The sequence below is a fragment of the Crocodylus siamensis genome, chromosome 4, assembly GCF_052110815.1.
Source record: "Crocodylus siamensis isolate JL-2025a chromosome 4, ASM5211081v1, whole genome shotgun sequence".
NCBI classification, from domain to species: Eukaryota; Metazoa; Chordata; order Crocodylia; family Crocodylidae; genus Crocodylus; species Crocodylus siamensis.
The window spans coordinates 118,159,490-118,181,955 of NC_143398.1; positions in this window are offsets into that span (position 1 = coordinate 118,159,490).

Sequence of the window (22,466 nt, forward strand, 5' to 3'; positions counted from 1 at the left end):
TAATCATGTTGTTCTGCTGATGCCTTGAAAGCATTTGGGATTTCTGTCTACTCAGATTCTACTGGATTGTATCTCATTAGTTTCACTGTTGTTGTTGCTGTTTTAATGATTATTAATAATCATTCTCTGTAATTTGTATTACATTAGCACTAGAAGCTGCAGGTACAGACCCAGCGTGAGAATCATTTCCTGGCTCAAATTGCTCACAAGCTACGAAGCACCAAATAGAAAGTAAAGAAAATGGATAAAACCTAGAATCACAGTCTTCCTAAATAGTATTGCCATTGAAAACTGACTGATGTCTCATAGACCTCTTAGTGTATAAATGTATCTTTAAAGGAGAAGTTAGGATCTTACAGATAGATAGGCCCGAAGCAAGTGTTCCCCGTGTAAGAGACAGCATGGAAAAAGCCCCATGATAGTTTTGAGAAGCAGTCAAATGAAACCTCAAAACAAAAATCTTTGGAAACGTGGAGGCTTTGGTGTGATCACACAATAAAACTGATTAAGTGATTGGGGAGGGGCAGAATTCTAAAAAGTCAGTTAGGTCTGCAGTGCCTGCCAAAGAATCACACTGCCATCTGGCCCTAGACATACATTGTTGTGACTACAGTGGACACTTGGTCTTGAAAGGAAGCGTAGATAGTGAGATCTGCTGAGACAGATCTGCTAGGGTAGATAGTGAGATCACTAGGACAATAGTGAGTCAAGCACTATGGGACAATTAGGATAATGGTGTAAATGTAAATATATGCTAACAGGGAAAAGTTATACAAGATATTATATATAGGCCTCTAGGGACCTAATTCTGGAAAGTGCCAAGGGATTTCACTTTCCCATGAAGTTAACAGGGGACTAAGGTGCCAATAGGGCAAAATAATTGTTGATCAGGTATTTAAAAATAGTGCAGAATAGTGTCATTAAAGCTTGTGGGCCAGGCTCTGTTTTCATATAAAATAATTTAAATACAGGGAAACAGAGATCAGATGCTGTCTAAAATGGATACACAAAAAGTACAAAGTTAAGTTTTACTCAATACAATGACTTCCACAGTTCTTTGTTTCGTGTAAATGGTAAATTTAGCATTTATTACCTAAGATTGCATATTTTGTTATGTTTATCTGTGGTCATCATTTACATTATGGAGATGTGTGGTGAGGCCTTAAGGTATTAAGAAAAAAGGGCTTAAATTTAACAGGAAGACTTTTTTAATATAGTGCTGTTTTAAGAAATATCTATGCAGAACAAGTTTAAGAGCAGCAAATACCTAAAAAGCTGTCAAATAGCACTGTTAACTATAGTAATTTATTCTATAATTTAATGTAGTCCTGACCCCTGTCACAAGTTAATACACCATGAAGAATAGTGTGCAAAAAACATGCTTATTAATGAATTGGAGAAATAATGTGACATTGTTTTTTGCCATGTTCCCATGAAATATCTTAATATTGGAGTTAGCAGAGCTTAGACAATTTTCACTATGTAATTATTTCTGTCCATATCTTACTAACTTGTGCTGTGATTAAGAGGCTTTTAATTTTTAATTATGCTATCTGGAGACAGTTGTTTGATTTCAAGACAAGGATAACACTGGACATGAGCTCTGGCACATACTCTTATTCATTTATTTTTTTTTAGTAGTTCTCAGTAAATCTTTGCATCTGAACTTTATGTACAGGCACTGTATATATAGGCATGCATATCTATACCTGTATGCATATTTATTAGGGCTGTGAGAAACGGTACTGTTCCATTTCACCTTGAGTTTCGACAGTTCGACGGAACAGTGTTTCATCTCGAATTTCATTTTGAGTCGAAACAGCTGTTTCATTCCGATTTTGCTGTTTTGACCTTGAAATTGGCCAGTGAAATTTCGCACAGTCCTAATATTTATATACAGCTAGTACTTAATAAATTGTTAGTACTTGCTGACAAGTCACACATTATAGTGCTTTAGATGTTTCTCAGTTTAATAAATGTATTTTTGAATCCTCATGTTTAATTAAATTGGTTTAATTTAAAGGGTTAAATTTTGCTCTTATTTACACATATGCAATCCCACTGAGGCCAGGTTCTGGAATAGTATTTTAGCCAGTGCTAACCTAGATTTGCTCTCCTAATTGAAGACAAATGTCACAAGGCTGCTCCAAGGAATGTTCAAGGAATTCCACAAATTCAAACTGCGCTGGTAGAATTTCTTTATGCTGAGAGAGTGTGTATACCACTTAGCATTCTGCCCCAGGCAGCAGTGGCAGCCTCCTGTCATCCGTCCTGGTGGCAGAAGATAGCGGGTAGCCAGGGCTGCACTCTGAGTGGCTCTGCACCCCCATGGAGACCCGTGTAGTTGCTGACCTCCCACTGCTGGACTGAGCTCCGTGGGTCTGGCAGAGCCAATCAGAGCACAGCCCTGGCTCTGCCCACCTCCCGCCGCTGGGCTTCGCTCCATGGGGCTGCAGTGACCACTGTGGTACAAGTGGCAGATCAAAACATATTTTGACAGCTAAACTATTATAGTCCCATTACACAGTTCACACTGTGCACCAACACACCTATCACAAACACTTTTTTTCCTTTTTTTAAAAAAAAAAAATTTTTCATGTTCCAAGTCAAATCAAGTCCAAATCCATGAGTCAGTCCAGAACCATAAGTGGCCCTACAAGCAGCAAACATCTTCCACCTGCACCAGGGGCTTCAGATATTTCTGAAGTCTTTTGGTGGGCATCCTATATGCAGGCCCAAGCCCAGAGGCTTAGGGTTTGGATGTCCCCAAGTTTCACCTGCTCTCAGCCATATAGATTTCATAGACATTTGGGCTGGGAGGGACCCCGAAGGAACATTGAGTCCAGCCCTCTGCCCCAGGGGCAGGAAGTCAGCTGGGGTCATAGAATCCCAGCAAGATAAACATCCAAATGTGTCTTGAAGGTGTTCAAAGTGGGTGCTTGAATTGCCTCCAGCGGCAGTCTATTCCAGACTTTGGGGGCTTGAACAGTAAAGAAGTTCTTCCTTATGTCCAGACTGAATAAGTCACAGTGGAGTTTGTGACTGTTCGATCTTGTCATTCTTTGGGGCACTCTGGTGAACAGCTGTTCCCCCAGATCCTGATGAGCACCCTGATAAACTTATAGGTGGCCACCAGAGCACCCCTGAGCCTGTGCTTTTCCAGGCTGAGGAGTCCCATGGCTCTCAGCCTCTCATCATAAGGTCTGCTTTCCTGACCTCTGATCATGTGCATGGCTCCCCTCTGCACCCTCTCAAGCTTCACCACATCCTTTTTGATTACGGAGCCCAAAACTGGATGCAGTACTCCAGCTGCGGCCTCACCAAGGCCAAGTACAATGGGAGAATGACGTCCCAGGATTTGCTTGAGAACCATCTATGGATGCAAGCCAGCATTTTGCTCACTTTACTAGCCGCAACATCACATTGAAAGCTCATGTTCATCTTGCAGTGAATCAGGACCCCCAAGTCCCTTTCATCTGTAGTGCTAGCCAGCATAGCACTGCTGAGCCTATAAGCTTGCTGCAGGTTTTTCCTCCCAAGGTGGAGAACCTTGCATTTTTAGGTGTTGAACACCATCAGGTTCTCATCCACCCATTTCATGAGCCTGTCAAGATCTGCCTGGATCACCCTCCTGTCCTCAGGTGTGGATGCTTTACCCCAATCCACTTCTGACACCAATGTCCACATCATTGTTGAAGATGTAAAATAGTAGAGGCCCTAGGACAGAGCCTTGATGGACCCCACTGGTGACCGCACACCAAGACAATTGAGTTCCATCAAGCACCACCCTCTGGGTCCTACCACAGAGCCAATTCCCCAGACAGCAGATTGTGGTGAGACTGAGGCCACAATCAGCCAGTTTTGCCAAGAGGTGATCATGGGATACCAGATCGAAGGCTTTTTTGAAGTCAAAATATATGACATCAATCTCTTCCCCCTTGTCCAGGTGATAGGTCACCTGGTCATAGAAGGAAATGAGATTGGTCAAGCAAGACCTACCTGCAACAAACCCATGCTGGGTATCCCTCAGGATATACCCTTCTGTGCCAGGAGTTCTCAAGATCCGTGCCAGGAGCTGAGCTATAATGCTTGCCAACTCCTTGAGTACCCTTGGCTGTAAACCATCAAGGCCAGCTGACTTGAAGGTATCCAGCCTATGAAAGTGTTCCTTCATGAGGTCAGCTTCGATGGAGGGCAAAGAATCTCCCTCAGCCAGGCCTCCCTAACCTACAGTGGGCAGGGGTGTCCTATGGGACTGGTGAAAAACTGACGCAAAGTGCCCATTTAACAAGTTTGCTTTTTCATGGTCATTGGATGTCAGTTGTCCCATCTGGCTTAGCAGGGGTCCAACATTGCCTTTGCTTTTCCTCTGGCTCCCCACCTATCTAAAAAAGGACTTTTTATTGTCCTTGATATTTGTAGCTAGCTGGAGTTTCATCACAGCCTTGGCTTTTCTGGTTTGCTCTCTGCAGGTTCGGACCAGAGCAGAGTATTCCTCTTTGGTGGTGGTTCCAGTCTTCCATCCTTTGTAGGTCTTCCTTTTAAGATGCAGGAGGTCTGCCAGTTCCCTGGAGAGCCAAGGGGGCTCATGTGCCCTTTTGCTGCCTTTCCTCTGAGACGGGATGGACTTTGCTTGTGCATCCAGGATTGCTCCCTTGAGGAGCAACCACCTGTCCTGAACTCCCCTCCCCTTTGGGTTGTGGCCCTTTAGAGCCTCACTGACAAGCCTCCTTAGCTTGTCAGAGTCAGCTTTCTTGAAGTCGAGGACTTCTGCATTATTGACTGACTTGCCAGCTTTCCAGTGGATGGTGAAGGTGATCAGCTCATGGTCACTGTCACCCAGCTTCCCTTAGATTGTTAGGTTGCAGATTAGGTCATCCCCGGTTGCTAGTAAGAGGTCGAGCAGTGCTTTACCTCTCGTCAGCCTGTAGACTTCCTGCATCAGATAGAGGCCATCCACGCACAAGAGAAAGCTTTGAGATCGCTTGGTATTGGCTGAGCGCTCCTCCCACAAGATGTCTGGGTAGTTAAAGTCTCCCATGACAACCATACACCGAGAGTATGTGACCTCAGCCAATTCCCTGGCAAACTCCTGGTCAGGGTCTTGACCCTGGGTAGGGGGTCTGTAGTAGATACCTACCATAGTATCCCCTGTGCCATGTTCCCCACGGATTTTAACCCAGAGGGTCTCAAGTCATCCACCATGGGTGCCAATGTCAGCTTGCAGGGATGTATAGCTTTCCTTGACATAGAGAGCTACACCCCTGCCCCTTTTGTTCACTCGATCCCTCCTGTACAGGCTATAGGCATCTATACCTGTGGCCCACTCATGGGTGGAGTCCCATCTCTATGACATCATAGTTATTTTCATTTAGCAGGAGGAAAAGTTCCTCCTGTTTATTTCCCAAGCTCCTGGCATTTGTGTATAGGCACGCAAGTGTTCCAGGGCTGGGGCAGGGGTGGAATCCCTTAAGTGCCTTGGCCTGCTGGCTTTGGAAGTGTTGATCAGTGGGCCAGCAGGGGCAATAGTCCCCCCATACCCCCCGGTGGGCTTAGTTTAAAGCCTGGTGGAGCAGGTCAGCCAGCCTGGCTGAGAAGAGCCTCCTCCCCAGGGGGGAGAGGTGGAGGCCATCCTTTCCCAGCAGCTCGCTGCCTCTCTCACCAAAGAGTGGGCTGTGGTCATGGAAGCCAAAGCCTTCCTGATGACATCAGCACCAGTCTTTGGTTATCTACCTGGATCCTCCTCTCCCTCCTCAGCCCATAGCCTGAGACTGGGAGGATCGAAGAAAACACCACCTGCACCCCCAGACCCTTTAGCCCCACTCCCAAATCCCTGTTGTGCTTCATGACCTGGCTGGGAGCTCTCTGAGCCGTGTCATTGGTGCCCACATGGATGAGGAGCATAGGGTAGTGGTCAGTGGGCTGGAGGACCTTAGGCATCTTCTCCGCAATGTCTCAGATTTGGGCTTCTGGGAAGCAGCAAATTTTCTGGGCTAAGGGGTGAGGGTGGCAGATTGCCCCCTCAGGGTGGAGTCTCCCACAACAAACACTTTGTGTTTTGTCTTGGGGAGAGTGGGGGCAGTAGCTACAGCAGAGCCTGTGCTGCCTGCGGGAGCTGGCAACTCAGCAGGCTCTGCTGGGGCTAAGCTCTGGTGGGGCAAGGGCCTTGATGCAGCAGGCCTTAGGGTCTTGATCCCCTTGGGCCATCCCTCTGACTGGACAGTAAGGGATGTCCCTGAGTCCTCCCTTGTCTTGGAGGGTGACTGTGGTCTACCCTCCAGATCCTGAGAGAGAAGGGCCTAGCATTTGGCTGCAGGAACAAGCTAGGGAGAAGCCCCTCATTTCCATAAAATGTGTATTAAGCCCCAACACCTCAGCAGGTACTAAAGAAGATGAATAAGTTCATGCATCCCCATTTGAATAAGATATGTAGCTGTGCCCATTGAATGCAGTCTCCCTCAGCACCTACTGTTTTTGTAGTCATGGTGAACTTCTACATTGTCTACATTTAACCTTCCTTTTCACTCCCACAGCTGAGCTATACATTTCTCACTTCCAAAAATTCCTTTTTCATTGCCAGCCTTAAATGCCTGACAAACATCATCAAATGGAGCCCCAAACAGTTCACCCAGAATCCCTCTATCAACCTCTCGCTCAGTCTGTTGCGTATGACTAGTGTGGTCCCACCCTCCAAGCCAGAACAGTTTGCTCTGTGCCTCATCTACACGTAATTTTTTGGACGATGCCAGGACTCGTGACAAAAACACTTGGTTTCAGGCATTTGCGGGGGATGTCTAATTAACACGTGGATCCTTTGTGAGCAGTATATGGAGTACACACATGAACTGAGGAGTTCTGAGTTGTGGGGTCATCATAGTTTGAAATGCTGTTGACTCTGCTGGGTCCTAGCACAATGAACTATCTGGTAAATTGTGAGCCTTTTGGCTTTGGACTAATATCATGCATACTTTGTATTATATATAAGTAGGTGCCAAAGTGCTACTTAAAAATGTATTTATGGAGTGCCTGCGCTAAAAATTGCAGTAGTTTTAAAAAAAGTAAAACGTATTAATTCTAGATGAACTAAGTCTATGGGTACTATATACAAATTAGTATAGGTATGTTTATTTCAAGGTCATTTTTTCAATTTTGCTCCTCACTTCCATGTGCTCACAGAGAGCAGTGTTTGACAGTAAGGGGGGAGAGGTTCAGGAGCAAGGAGCTGTAGGGGAAAGAAGCTGGAGAAGCAAAGAGCTACCTGACCCCTGAGATCTATTTTTCCTGATGTGGGAGTCAGAGAGGGACAAATTCAAGGCAAGACTCCAATACTTGGAAAATTATAGCATTTTCCACATTTAGAATCTGAGTACTGATGGATCATCTTATAATAAGGGTCATCTTATATTTGAGTAAATATGGTAATTAGTAGCTCGAATGTCAAAGAAACCCTTACTCTCAACCCCGACGTACAGTTGCACTGTAGATAAGAAAATTTATGTTGAAAAAACTAAATAAAAAAATAAACCCAATTCTTTGAACAAACTAGAAAATAATTTTTAACCAACTTGATCTTTTCCATTTTTGTCCTGCATCCCGACTAGAGTTGTATTCCTTGAGTTTTATACTGCATTACCAAAATGGCCCTTCTGTTATGTAAACATAATCAAAAAGGACTTTGCACTGAGCAAACTAACAACTGAAGAGTTGAGAAAACAGAAACAGCTAGTTCTGAAAAGTGTTTTAATATGTTTTAGAGAGAGAGAGAAACTGTGAGGTATTCTGTACATCCTCATTCTCTTCCAGAAAGCATTAAAGCACTGAAGTCAGTGGAATTTTAGGACATGCTTACTACTTTCATTGTTCTGTTAAATAGGAGCAGACAACTGGAATATAGCTCTAAATAAATGGCTCTATGTTCCAAAATGCTGAGCACCCATTGGAATGAACAGCAGCTGGGGGGTGTACTTGTAAAAGTGCCCAACAATGAATTTGAAAAAAATTTGGCACTTATTTTTAAAATAATCTTTCTGTTATTTTTTTAAAAATGTTGCTTTTATATTGTATAAGATTTGTTAGCACCCATTATCATGATGACATTCCAGTGAAAAGATTGGCTGCTAAGCTGTTTTGGTCCTTACTATATTTAACCAGTGCCACTGAGGCACTCAGCTGATCTGAGTCAAATGGTTAACTGGATTGTTGTTTATAAGTCAGCATGGTATAGTGGGAGTTTACATTTTCACACTAATTAGAACACACTGCTATAGTCCCTACATACAAGTAACTCATATTTAATTCAATGGAAAGGCTGAGTGTGTATCAACTGTAAGATTAGACCCTGAGTTTGCATTGGGTTACTTGCTTGTCATGTTGTAACTTCGAGGAAAAGGCCTAGTTAGCTGGCTATTTTATGTTTTTCATTTTTTTCCAGATCCAATAAAGATGGTTTTGGAAATCTTTTCTTTAAATGCACTATTAATCTCTATAAGGCAAATACTGATGTCCTTAATCAGTCTTGTCTTGGCAAATCTCCCACTGAAGTAGAGACTGGCTCTATGGATAAGACTGAAAGCTCATTGGATTAATGGAAATACTTCTGTTGACTTCAGTGGGATTCGGATTGGATGCCAGGTGCCCTAGAAGTAAAAATGTAGGGCATTTTAACATATATTTTTAGAACACTTTCATTTTCTACCATAGCCAGTATTCATGGAGCTGTTAAATGTATGTCTAACCTTTAAAAATTATATATCTCAGAAGCTCAATTCTGGCATAACGTTCCATATTTCTTGGAGCCTTCTGAAAGAAAAATCACAGATAGACTCCAGGACAGAGTTGTTCTACTGACTTCAGTGGAGTTGAATGAGGCTGATATATCTTAACCAAACAACAGCCCCTTCTCTCACATACTAGGTAAATTAGTTGTTCTTCTAGGAAGAATAATGTATGGGTGGATTGCTTTATATGGGACTGCTGCCAGGTAGAATAATGGTTTGATTAAAGCTGTATTTTCAAGGTCTATGAATGCCAGTTTTAGGGTCACATTATGCCAGTTGGTGCTCCTGTAAGTGAAAGAATTTAAAATCAAGAGAAATATTTGTCCTTTTGGCTGTTTCCATATTAAAACTAGAAGTTAAATAATCAGGTATTCACTGTACCTTAATTTGTAGATGCTGTAACCAGTTACTAATGAGCATGTTTTCTTCCTCAAATTCTGGCTACATGTCTTAATACAGTTTCTTATAGTTTCGTGAAATTGCAGCTGTAGCTGTCATCATGACTATGGGCTTTTATAGTTCCATAAAAATTCAGTGTCATCATAAATTCATGCAGCTGAAAATGTCGACATTTATGGCAACGTCTACAAGGACATATTTTCAAATGATATGAAAACTTGATACAGCAACTTTTATTTAGTTAAAAAGTATGATTATAAAGCAAAACATTTACCTTAATTTTAATCAAAGGGGTGTGATGAAGTCTTCATACAAAGTGAAAAAAACTGAGAATTTGTTTTTGGCAGATCAGTCAGATTTAAAAAGCACAAGATGTTCACACCCTATTTATATGGAACCACATAAGGAAACCAATCGTTAATAATCATTTACATTACAGTTAATTCACATGATGAATAATTTTCTTATGTATCAATGGTACAAACATATCATAATGCAGCTTTGTGGGCTTTGTACCCAAATCATTGATTGTCATAGGCATTCCTTTACTTTTACATGAATTCTCAGTGCCATAGGGCAAATTGTTTGGCAAAATGCTGTTTGACAGCAGAAGGGTAGCAGGAGAGGGACGGGAAGGGGAATGTGCATTTTTGTATTTAGTAAAAGTTTGATAGGCTATAGGCCTGTTTATGAACTTCAGTACTGCAGAGGGCAATGCTGCAAAAGGGAATCCTACTATAATGCACCGTAATGCCGAATGTCATGTACTGTAATGTTGTAACATGAACTACAATGCCCAGAGCCTCCAGGGGACTAAAGGAAGGAACTGTAGTATGATCTGCAACTCCCTTGAAACCTCCAGAGCACTAGAGAAAGTAATTGGTACATGAACTACAACTCCCAGAAAGGAGAGAGAGAGAGACTCATTGCAAGAGTCAGAAGGAGTGCTAAGACTTTAAGCTGAGCAATGGGGCTCTGATGCAGACACCAAGAAGACCACAATTAAGCATTTTTGGGTTTGGCTCCCTCCAGAGTCGTGGGTTTAAGTTTCTCAAGTGTATATATCATGGTGTTAGTGTTTTCTACCTGTTCTTGGGTGTTTTCACCACAGTGTCACTGTTTACTTCCTGTTACCTGGATCCTAAGTGTATGTACCTTAATGTTTATTTACCTGTGCTGTCCCTCTCTCCTTAGTCCATTGGCTTCTGACCTTAATCCCCAGTATCCCTTATATAAAAGTGGGAACTTCCCTTGCTAGTTCCATGCTAATTCCTGGGGTTACAGGGTTTGGTATACTGCAAAGGGGAACTTCATAGGTCTGAAGATAAGTATCACTCTTTAAAGGGAGTCTGCCAACAAAGAGGCAGATGCTTCCAAGGAGCCTGCTCTATAGGTCAGAGGAGTCAATGAAAATACTTCCACTGATTTTAAAGGGCTTTGGATGAGGCTCAAAGTGTTTTTCACAGAGGGTGCATCTACACATTCACTAATGTGCCTTTGCTACTGTGCATTAAGTTTAGTACCTTGTAACAGGCTGCAGGCTGGCAGCATGGAGTAATTAGCCAGCTGGTAACAGGCCACACACCTAAGGGGCCAAAGGTGGCTCCATTAATCAGTAATGAGGAGAAGTTGACTGACTGACCCAGATATAAAAGGAAATAGGAAAAGGAGGGGGATGTGGCAGAATACCATCCCTGTCTCCCTCCAAAAATCTGCTACCTGACAATTTGGTTACCATGGTCACTGCAGAGGGCAAATCACCTTTATAGATGCCTGGCTAGACTCAATTAATTGAGTCTGCTCTGCACGCAAACTGATGTACACTGTGCTGCACCGCATGCAGTTGTATAAGCAGTGAAATACATGTCAGTGCACAGAAAATGGCAGCAGTGCACTTTTGAACTAACGTACCTCCAAGGTGTTTTAGTTCAAAAGCGCACCACCATCATTTTCTTCATGCTGACGCACATTTTGCCCTTTATACAACTGCACACATCAAAACACTAGGCGCTTTTCAAAGTGCCTGGTGCTGCAGGACTTACACTTCAATAAAAGCCCTTAGGGTGCGTACACACATGCAAGCATGTGTGCTTGCAGCAGTTCAAATAGAAGTGGTGGAAATTTGAGCCAGGGCTTTTTGCCTGGACATGCACTTTGGTGTGGAGCATCTGTGCTGGCCCCAGCAGTATAAAAAGCTGCCCTGTGCTGGCTGCAGCACAAAAAAGCTGCCCTGGCAAGTAGCTCAGGGTACTCACTTCCAGGAGCTTCTGCGGCCTGGTCAATTGATAACTGGGGACACTACCCTCAGCCAATGAGCGGGTAGAGGGGCTCATTGCAAAAAGACCGTAAAATTGGCTGTACATGCTGCAAGCAGCCCATGAAAATCCCCTTTTCTCACCACGATTTAGGTAGGTACCTATTTATAAAGTCTTGACAGGTAACTGACTCTTCTACAAGCCTATGGGGCTGACAGAAATTGTTTCTTCAAGGCTTAGATTTCACTGCCATGTTATGAATATCTAATTTCCATTCCCCAAAGAAAACAATACTGATGAATATGACCAGTGAACAGTACTGGGTGCTGGAAGCCCATCTTATTCCAGGAGGAGATTCTAAAATAGGCTGCAGGTATGGAACCAGCACTCAGTTGGATTAAACCTGGAAAGATTATAGAAGGATTGTCGGGGAAGTCAAATAGAAAAGGAGAGATTTTTTTTTTTTCCTTGCAGTTGTCATAACTTGGTATATATATATTTTAAAATGGACAGGAGGAACAAAAAACCATGTATGCCTGATATGGAAGAAAAAGCTGTTTGCACCTAATATATTATAGAAAAGTTCAAAGACAGCTTAACCTTGTAAAAATGTTACCTCTGTAATACTGCCAAGATCAGTGCCTGTATGAATTATTACTTTGACTTGCACACATGAGTTTTTTTCACAAATTATCTAACTTGTGCATTCATTAATTGGTGATTTTTCGTATGCTCAGCTCTTTCCTTTTCACTCAATTTCACACCTTTTTAAAAACTTGTGCATCCTTCTGCCCTCAAACTCCTTATCTATTCCTAGTTCATTGTTTGGCAAAGCCCCTAGATTAGGTGTAATCCAAAATGCAACAAGTTGTAACAAGAAAACAGCCACAATAATTTTATGTTACACATCCAATCCTTGACTTGATCATTTTGTTTCAGAATCTTATCTTTCAGTCTTTTCCTTTTCTCTCTCATCTGTCTCCCACACACCAAAAAAAAAAAAAGTATGGGCATGAGTCTCTTTTTTCCCCTCCTTAATTATAAATAATTGGATGGGTGGAAAGAAGGTTGTTTGCTTGTTTTTGAAAATAGCACCTACATTGAAAGCTAAGTCAAGTCAACAGCGATAGAACTAAGTCATGAGATTAGTATTTCCTTCATAATATAAAGACATCAGGTTGTCAGGAGCAGACTTCTGGTCCATTTGTACTAGAATCCTGTCTGTGTAACAGCAGGCAGTGATGGAGGCTTCAGAGGAAGATATATGAAATACTACAATAGGCATATATATATAATAATCTGCTCCTTATGAAGATCATCATCCTTATCTTTAATAGGGGTTGTTTGATGCCTTGAAACAAGATGTTAACACTCTGCCAATATTCTTTTTGTTCTCATTACCTATTATTATTCCAGATAAATCTCAGTTTCTTAAGCTCTGGTGTCCTCTGACAGTGAGTTTCACAGGCCAATTGCATGTTATGTGTTTCCTTTTCCACTTTTAAATTTGCTACCTTTTAGTTTGATTGAATGTCAATTTGTTCTGTAATGAGACAGGAGGAGAAAGAAGAGGCCTAGCTACAATGTACTAGTTATTTATATCACTTTATCATGGTTCTCTTTGCTTGTTTGTTTTCTAAGCTTTTAAATTTCAGGTTCTCTCAGCCCAGACAACAGCTGAGGCTTGGTGGTGTGGCAGCTGAGCAGGTAGGTTCCTCTTCTCTACCTACTCCCCCAGAACAGCATCAGCAGACACAAGTTAGCTGGGGGACAGAGGGAAATGAATGAACCATGAGGGCTCAGGGAAGGCAGGGAGGACCCACAGGGGACAGAGGGTGGGGTGGTAGGAGGGGAACCATGAGGGGCAAAGGAGGTGCTGTGGCAGTGGGGGGGGGTGGGGGTGAAGGGAGAGCATCAAGGGGAAGGGGGCTGGAGGAGCCAGGAATGGGGAGGGTTATTACTTTTCAGCCCTCAAGGCGTGGGCAATTGGTGCCTCCCGAGTCTGGGGGGGCACCAGATCACCGACAGTCCCCACCAAAGGGTGGGGGCTGCAGCCAATTGCAAACCGGGGGGAAGGGGGCATCCCCCACAGCCAATCAGACTGGGGGGAGGAAAGAGGGGGAGTCCCCCATGGGGCCAATTGCTGAGTGCGGTGCCACCAGCGGTGAAACCGGAAGTTCATTGCCACTGGCACTTCTGGTTTCATGGTTAGCTCTTCCAGGGGGTACATGTGCACCCCCTATGCTTTGCCAATGCCTCAAGGCCCCTGCTTCCTGAATGTGTGACTGCTCCAAATGCAAGCTAACACTAACACTAATTACCAGTTTGAGAAGCCTAAGTGTAAAGTGTAACAAGACCCTTAGTCTTAAAGGTCCCATGCTTCTTCTGCCTGACTTCAGACTAACACAAATAACTACCTCTCTCAAATTCTTTCCATGTGAGATTCGCCCATAGCTCTAGTCATCTTCCTTAGTCTTGTCTGAATACTCTTTAATTCTTCAAAATTTAGATGAAAGGAAATAAAAAAGAATTGAAGTTCTCTCACCAATCTCAGAAAGGAGGAGACAATTTCAAGAGTGATAATCCAATGGCAGTGTGGTGGTACAGACTGGCTAGCTCCAGGTTTAAGTGAGCTGCAAGGCTGGGTTGGCTCTGCCCTGGTATGCTTGCAGACAATGCCAGGCCTGAAGGACTAATATAAAGGGGGAAAGTCAGGCTTAGAGACCGGAGCACTTTCAGTGCTGAGTGAACCTAGCTTCTGGCCAGATGTTCTTTGAGGATTAAGCCTTATGGATTCCCTGGTCAGTGTAGGTGCTGACGTAGATTGCAGTAGAGGGACTGGGGAGCTGTCATGGTGCCTTGTTACATTTTGATAGAAAATGCAGGCAATTTAGTGATCCTGCTACAGAGGGGCTTGAACAGGGCAGGGGGAGAAGAGAATCACAAATGGTGCTCCCACCCCAACCCACACCATAGAGATGGAGATTCTGCTAAAATAGATGGCTGTCCAACAGCAACAACTAATTGAGGACTCAGTTTGTGACTGAGCAAAAAGTGCATGAAAAGGTCAGCAAGGCCTATGACCAAATAGTGGTAGTTCATGGAGACATGGCCAACTCTCAAGAAGCCACATTTTTTCAGCATTTCAAATTTCAGGGGAAGAAGCTCTATCAGCTAGAGAAAGATAGTATGACTGGGGAAATCAGAACCCAGCTGCTGTTCTAAAACTTTACCAGCAGAAGGTCATGCGCTTCACCCACTCCATCCCATTCAGGGCACCTGGGAAAGAAAAAGACCCTGATTTGCACCCTGGACTGATTCTTCTGGCCAGGCATCTATAAAGGTGTATTTGTACCTCCTGTCTAGAGTGCAACCTTACCACCACATGAAGAGCCAAGTGAACTCCACAGGCCCCTTTGTCATTAATGGCTGTTTCCTTTGAATGGATTGGGTTGGATATGGTGGGATGCCTGGAATGGAGTGCAGCCATCTACAAGAACATACTGGTAATAGCAGGCTATGCCACATACTATCCTGAGGCCTTACCCCTTTTGCTCGATGACAGCCAAAGTTATAACAGCTGAACTCATAAAGTTGAATGTGCCCCAAGCAAACACTACCAATCAGGGAATCAATTTTATGTCTCACACAATAAAGCAGTTGTATGAGCTGTTAAAAATGAAATGGGCAAGGACTTCCATCTACCACCCCAAACCATCAGCTTGGTAGAACAGTTTAGTAGAACTCTTAGGAAAATGTTAAGAAAATTCATGGCCATAGATGCCTACCACTGGGACCAGTTGCTTTCAGCTGTTCATGGTCTTGGAGGTGCCCCAGGCATCAACAGAGTTTTCCCTCTGCAGCTGGCACCCCCAGGGTATTCTGGACCTTATACAGGAGATGTAGGAAGACCAACCCTTGTATGCTGATAATGTGGTTTCAAATGTCTTAAATCTCCAGGAAAAGCTTAAGTCACTGGGCAGGAAAATCTACAACAGGACCAAGCCTTGCAGGAGGCACACTACAATAAGAATGTGCATCTCCGAGAATTCAAGCCTGGGGATGGGATTCTCCCCCTTTTGCCATCCTCTGAGTTAAAACTGATGGCCCCCTTGCAGGGACTATCTGAAGTAATCTGACAGGTTGGGCTAGTTGACTGAAATCAGGCAATCAGACCAGCAGAGGCACCAGAAAATCTGTCAAACTCCTGAAACCATGGAAGGTGCAGGAGTGCTTTTTTATAGGTCCCAGATGGTGAAGCAGGAGCTACAGGCCATATTGAATCTTGGGGTAATTGACAAATCACACAGTGACTGGAGAAGTTTGATTGTGGAAGTCCCTAAGTGGGATGGCAGTATGTGGTTCTGCATTGACTTTTGAAAAGTCAATGTAATGTTGAAATTTGACATGTACCTAATGCTGTGGGTTGATGAGTTTCTGAACTAGTTGGGAGATGCCCAACACATTTTGACCCTCAATCTGAAATAAAGGGGGTTGGCAGCTCCTGTTAACGCTGTAATCTAAGGAAAAGATAGTTTTTGCTAACTCCTTTGGCTTATACCAATTCTGGACAATGCTCTTTGGGTTGCATGGGACCCCAGCCACATTCCAGAGGACATGATGCAGCATATGTGGATGATGTAGTGGTCTGCAACCAGACATGGGCAGAGAACCTGGACCATGTGGCTTTGGTGTTGTGGTCATTCCAGGAAGTGGATATAACTGCAAACCCAGTCAGGTGCCTTGTGGGTAAAACTAAAACCATATATCTGGGGTACACCCTGGGGAATGGTCAAATATGGCCACTAGTGGACAAGGTCTAGGCCATGCAGATGTTTCTAACACTAAGAACCAAAACCCAGGCTGGATACTATCAACCATTTATACCAGCATTCTCTTCAATTGCAAGCCCCCTCACAGACCTTCTGAAGGGCAGCCGCCCTTAAAAGGTACTGTGGACTAGAGAATGCAACAAAGCATTCTGCATATTGAAGGCTTGCCTTGTCCAGTGTGGGGCTGGGGGCAGTGATGTTCCAAAAAGTGAAAAGGAAGGAACACACTATCCTTTATTTGAGCCAAAACTATTCCCAAGGGATAAGAATTACTCTGTCATTGAGAAAGAAGCCCTGGCAATAAAATGGGAGGTGGAAGCCCTCTGATACTACCTGCTGGGCAGGACCTTCACTTTGATTATGGAGCATGCATCCCTCTGCTGGTGAAGGATGAAGGATATGAATTCCCAAACTATGAGATGGTACCTGGACCTGCAACCTTTCTCCTTCCAAATCCATCATAGGACCAGAAAGGCGCAGCTCAGTGTAGAATTTGTTTCACAGGAGAGGGAAGTGGTATGGAGGGAGAGCAGTACCTTGGTAGGAGTATCAAGGGTGTGTGATGGTCTAAGCTAGTTAGCTCCTGGCAAGGAAGGGGAGAGCTGCTGGACTGGGCTGACTCCATCCTGGTATGTTTGCAGCTAATGACAGGCCTGTAGGACTGGTATGTAAGGGAGAAGTCAGGCTTAAACCAGGGAGGACTTTCAGTGCTGACTGAGTCTGACTTCTGCCTAGATATCGTCTGAGGAGTAAGACCTGTGGGTTCCCAGTCAGTGCAGATGCCAGGATGGATTGCAGCATAGGAACTGGGGAGCTTCCCCAGTGCCCTGTTACAGGCAGTATGAATGTATTAATTTTTCATAACTTTTTTTTTCAAAGAAGATTCATGTTTGGAAGAACGTTACCACCAAGAGCCATTTTTTCTCTTCCTTACCAGATAGCATTCCCCACCATTGTGGAAGCTGCATAAGAAAACACTTACCATACATAAGAAAGCATTTTGAATTTGGGGCAACAGGAAACTTGCTTAAATAATAAGGTGGTAGTGGTTTCTATATCACTTATGGCTCTTTGCTGCAAGATGGTAATTATACAATTTAGGTTTAAGTCTTTTGGTGCACTGCAGTACTCTTTTTTCACAGGCCTACTCTGTCTTAATTGACAATAGAAGGTTAATACAGTATAGGGAGAAAACGGAGGTTGCTTTTGTGCTACTATAACAAATATTATAGTGGAACAAAGGGAAAGCAAACAGATGCCTATACCATTTGTCATTCAAAAAATGCTGAAATTTATGGCCTGACAAAAGGTGGTAATAGTTTCTGCCTCTTTATTGCAGCAGACATCTGTTAGCTTCATGGTAGGAGAGCATGGTCAGCCTGCAGCTGTCCACACTTCCCAGCCATCCTAGCTGGATGTTCCTGAGGCTTGAGGGGCCCCATGTTGGGCACCTCAAGAATTCCCATCCAGAATTTGACCCCCAGGCCCTGGGACCATCTGCTTGGCTTTCCCTGCTTACAGAGATATGGTCTGGAGATTTAGATTTATAAAAGTAGGAAAAGCCTGGAAAAGCCCTGTGGAATCTCCAAGAACACTTCTGCAAGCGGGGAATACAATTCCTATTTTATTCCAGGGTCAAAGGGCAGGTCAACAGGCAACGTGTTTTGCTCAATGTAGTGGATCAGCTGTGCCAGGACACATCCCAGCACAGCTGATCTTGTTCATCTGGTGATGTCTGTTTTAGCTATAGAGTTGATCAGTAATTGCATAGATCTGCAAACTTGACCCCTACATTCTCTTAGTATTCTTCTTCTAGACAGTTTAGGAGGTGGGGCTGCAAGGTAGTTTACAAGTGTGGCTAAGGCATCCTTGCAGTCTGGCAATTTGCAACTGTTGGTTCAACTTTTTGGGACTACTGGCTCCCAGTATAATTAGAATTCCCCTGTGTCTCTTCAGCTTTGATTTGATTTGGAGAGATTAAAGGGTCCTCTGATTCAATTTGGATCTGGAGATTCAACCACCGAATCGGACCGAATATTTGCTGAGTCAAATCAGGGACTGAAACTTCACACAATCCTAGTGGATACAAGGAAAACAGTAAATGTGAGAGATCTTGACTTTAGCAAGGCTTTTGATATGGTCACCCACAGAATTCTTGCAATCAAGCTAAGGGTTGGATGAAAGGACTACAAGATGGATAGAAATCTAGCTGGATGGTTGGGCTCAAAGGGTAATAATCAATGACTGTATCTAGTTGGCAGCCAGTATCAAGTTGAGTGCCCCAGGTGTTGGTTCTGAGGCTAGTTTTGTTCAATGTCTCCATCAATGATTTGCAAGATGGCATGGAGTACACTCCCAACAAGTTCATGGATGACATCAAGCTGGGGGGAGTTGTAGAAACACTGTAGGGATATGGCTAGGATTCAGAGAAACCTAAACAAATTAGACAATTAGGCTAAAAGAAATCTCATGAGGTTCAACAATGACAAGTGTAAAGTCACTTAGGATGGAAGAATTCCATGCACTGGTAGGCCTGGGACCAACTGGCTAAGCAGCAGCTCTGCAGAAAAGGACCTGGGGATTACAGTGGACTATAAGCTGTAGCTATGAGTCAACAATGTGCACTTGTTGCCAAGAAGAGCAACAGTAGACTGGGCTGCATTAGTAGAAGCATTGCCAGCAGATTGAGGTATGTAATTATTCCCCTCTATTTTGCAATGAAAAGACCATATCTGGAGTATTGTGTACAGTCTGGCCTCCGCCCTCACACTACAGAAAGGATGTGAACAAGTTGGAGAGAATCCAAGAGAGGGCAATGAAAATGGTTCAGGGGCTGGGGCACATGACTTCTGAGGAGAGTCTGAGGGAACTGGGCTTATTTAGTTTGGAGAAGAGAAGACTGAGAATATTTAATAGCAACCTTCAACTACCTGAAGTGCAGTTCCAAAGAGCATGGAGCTAGACTGTTCTCAGAGGTGGCAGATAACAGAAGAAGGAGCAATGGTCTCAAGTTGCTGCAGCGGAGGCTTAAGTTGGATATTAGGAAAATCTTTCTCACTAGGAGGGCAGCGAAGCACTGGAATGTGTTACCTAGAGAGGTGGTGGACTCTCCACCTTTGGAGGTTTTTAAGGCTTGGCTAGACAAAGCCTTGGCTGGAATGATCTAGTTGGGGATGGTCCTGTTTTGAGCAGGGGGTTGGACTAGATGATCTCCTGAGGTCCTTTCCAAGCCTGTGATTTGTTTCCAAGAAACAAATCATAGATTCTGTGTAACCAGAGACTCAGGTACGTGGAGCTGGGAAAGGCATGTACCAGAAAGGGGCCATGGCTTCTAGGGATGTAAGCCTGGGGCCTGAGCCAGAGCAGGCAGTCTGGCCACATGCTAAAGAGAGAGGAACTCTCGAGGGAGATGCGTGTAGGAGATGGACTACCAGCTACCTGAGCTGTTCCCTGGAGCTGACCAGAGGGAACTAATGGGAGTTGTTGTCTTGAATGAGGCAACAACCCAAAGCTGGGTAAGAATTTTTTGTTTTGATTTAAGCTTGAAACCAGTGGACCAATGTGGCAATCAGGAGTGGCCAGGAGACTATGGAGGGGTGCCCAGTCTAGCATGAGGGACCAGAGGGCTGAGCGTGGAAACTGTGAGGACATCCTACCCAAGGGTCTTGAGGGAGAAGGGCTGGCACAGAGAGAGAGGCACAGGGACCAGGGACTCAGAGACACAGAGAACTGACGGGGACGAAACCAAAAGAGTGGTACCTGAATCAGTGTGCCAGGGCTGGAGGTCTGCAGCCAGAAGAAAGGGAAGCTAAAGCCAAGAGGTCGGAGGCTTCTACAAGGAACAGAACTGTGTACAGAGTAACATCTGTGAGGCATGACTGTGGCTTTTAGGGTGGAAGGAGGCCATGAATTTAGTCCCTAAGGCAAGTAGGACCTAAGGAACTAGAACAGAGAGAAAGAGAGAGTACATTAGACTCACTAGCTCCCTTCCACAATTTTTACAAGATGTGGCAGGCAAGGAACTAGGTTGGGACCCTGGGAGGTGAGGGCAAGAGCCAAGCAGGGTTGAGGCGACCACTTGGGGGCATTATAGCAACCTTAGATGCCTCTCTTGGTATAGGAAGGAGTTAGTAGTTTCTTTGCCTCTACAGACAGAGTGCTCAGAGTGTTACAGTTTAGGATTCTATATATCTCAGATAACTTATATCTGTGTATTAATACACATACCTGTGTATATATAACTTTAGAAAAAAAATTATTCTAATATTTCTTTGACATTCAGTGTATATCCCACAAGCCCATATTGGTTCTGAGAATCATGTACTTTATCTCTTCTTCACTTTGCAAATGTATTTCAAGTGGACAAGCATATTGCTTTATGCAGAAGGGGAAAAAAAGGCTTTTAAAAAACACAGCCTTGCATATGAGGCATCCGTCTTTTTTTGGAACGCCCCACTGTATCTTAGTTACACGAAATGCAAAGGTTTAGGAGCGTGTAAACCAATAATAGTTATTCAGTCTAAACTCTAAGGGTAACTTACTATGGGTAGTGGAGTCTGAGATAAGATATTGTATTTGCATACATACAGTATATGGAAAACTGTTCTACTGTTTTATGGAGCAGCAATCATATTTAGTTTAATGTCTTATAAGTGCCATAAAATGACATTAGGAAACTTTACTATTTGACTGGTGAACAATCTAAGCAGTGGTGTTAACTCATCATAACACTACTACTTTGAATGTTCAAGCATCATAAAATGTGGGATATAAATACGCCAGATCAACCAAATGAGATCAAGGAGCCTGCTTAGGCACTTGTGTAAGGTTGGAAATCTTTTGTACCTCCTGTGTAAGGTTGGAAATATTTTGTCCCTGCAATGCCTTCATGAAACGCAAAAATAATAATGGGGCAGCATCAGAACATCTGGCAACTTGTAGAAGCATACAAAGGTCTGGTGGTCACCCACAGCTTGTGAAGAATTTTTCAGACCTGTGATACTGAGCAGGAAGCCTCAGGAGACCAATCTTTTCTTGAAAAATATCTACCTTTCTATTTTTGTAAAAAAGAAAAGTAGGGATAGAGGGAAGAAGATGTTAACCAAGCTTTTGAAGTCCAAATGATAGGTTTTGCAGTTCAATTTAATTTTTGTGTGGAGATTTGAAATGGGGAGCTGCATGTTAAGCTGCCATGACAGCTGAAAGTACTGGAGCTATGTCAATTTACAGCAGCAGAGAATCTAACCTGGAATCCTGTATATCTGACTGTTTGCTCGTTCTTTTTTAAACTTCGTCCTTCTCTTGGCACATTCAGAACTCTGACTGATATCATGTAAGAATGATGCATGGGGGTAGAATTCAGCACATGCCCGTCGATGAACTGAGATCATTTTGTTCCATCATTAAATGGAATTATTTTCTTGGTTTACTTCTTTCTGCAATTCTCTCCTACAACACATCAGCTAAAAGGAAAGGAGGTGCTAAAATGGTCATAAGATTGCAACTGAAATGGGAGTCTCTAGCTAAACAACTCTATCCTCCAACTTCTAAAATTAGTTTGCTCTACTAATAATAGCTGCATTCAACTACGTGAAGGGGGTTCCAAAGAGGATGGAGCCAGACTACTCTCAGAGGTGGCAGTTGACAGAAGGAGCAATGGTCTCAAGTTGCAGAAAGGGAAGTTTAGGTTAGATATTAGGAAAACCTTCCTACTAGGAGGATAGTAAAAAACTGGAACAGGTTACCCAGAGAGGCTGTGGAATCTCCGTCCTTGGAGGCTTTTAAGACCCAACAAGACAAAGCCATGGCTGGGATGATCTAGTTGGGGATGGTTCTGCTTTGAGCAGGGGTTTGGACTGGATGATTTCCTGGGGTCCTATCTAATCCTAATTTTCTATGATTCTGCTGCCTTTGCTAGTACTCCTGACCCTGAAAGCAAAAGCAACAGTTCTGGATAGTGTCACATAACAAAAAAAAAAAAAATAGTAAATGCTAAAAAAAAAAGTAAGGGGCAGGAGGAAATGAAGTCTAAAATATAGAGAATTCTGGAATAGGGCACTAAAGAACTTTTTTTTTCCTAGCAAAAAAGTGAACAGAAACCAAAGATTTAAAGTATGAATGCTGCATGCCCCTGAAGGCTGGGGGAGAAGCACAGTGAGCTCCCACTGTCAGCAGCGGGAGCGTGGCAGTGGCAAGTGGGGAGT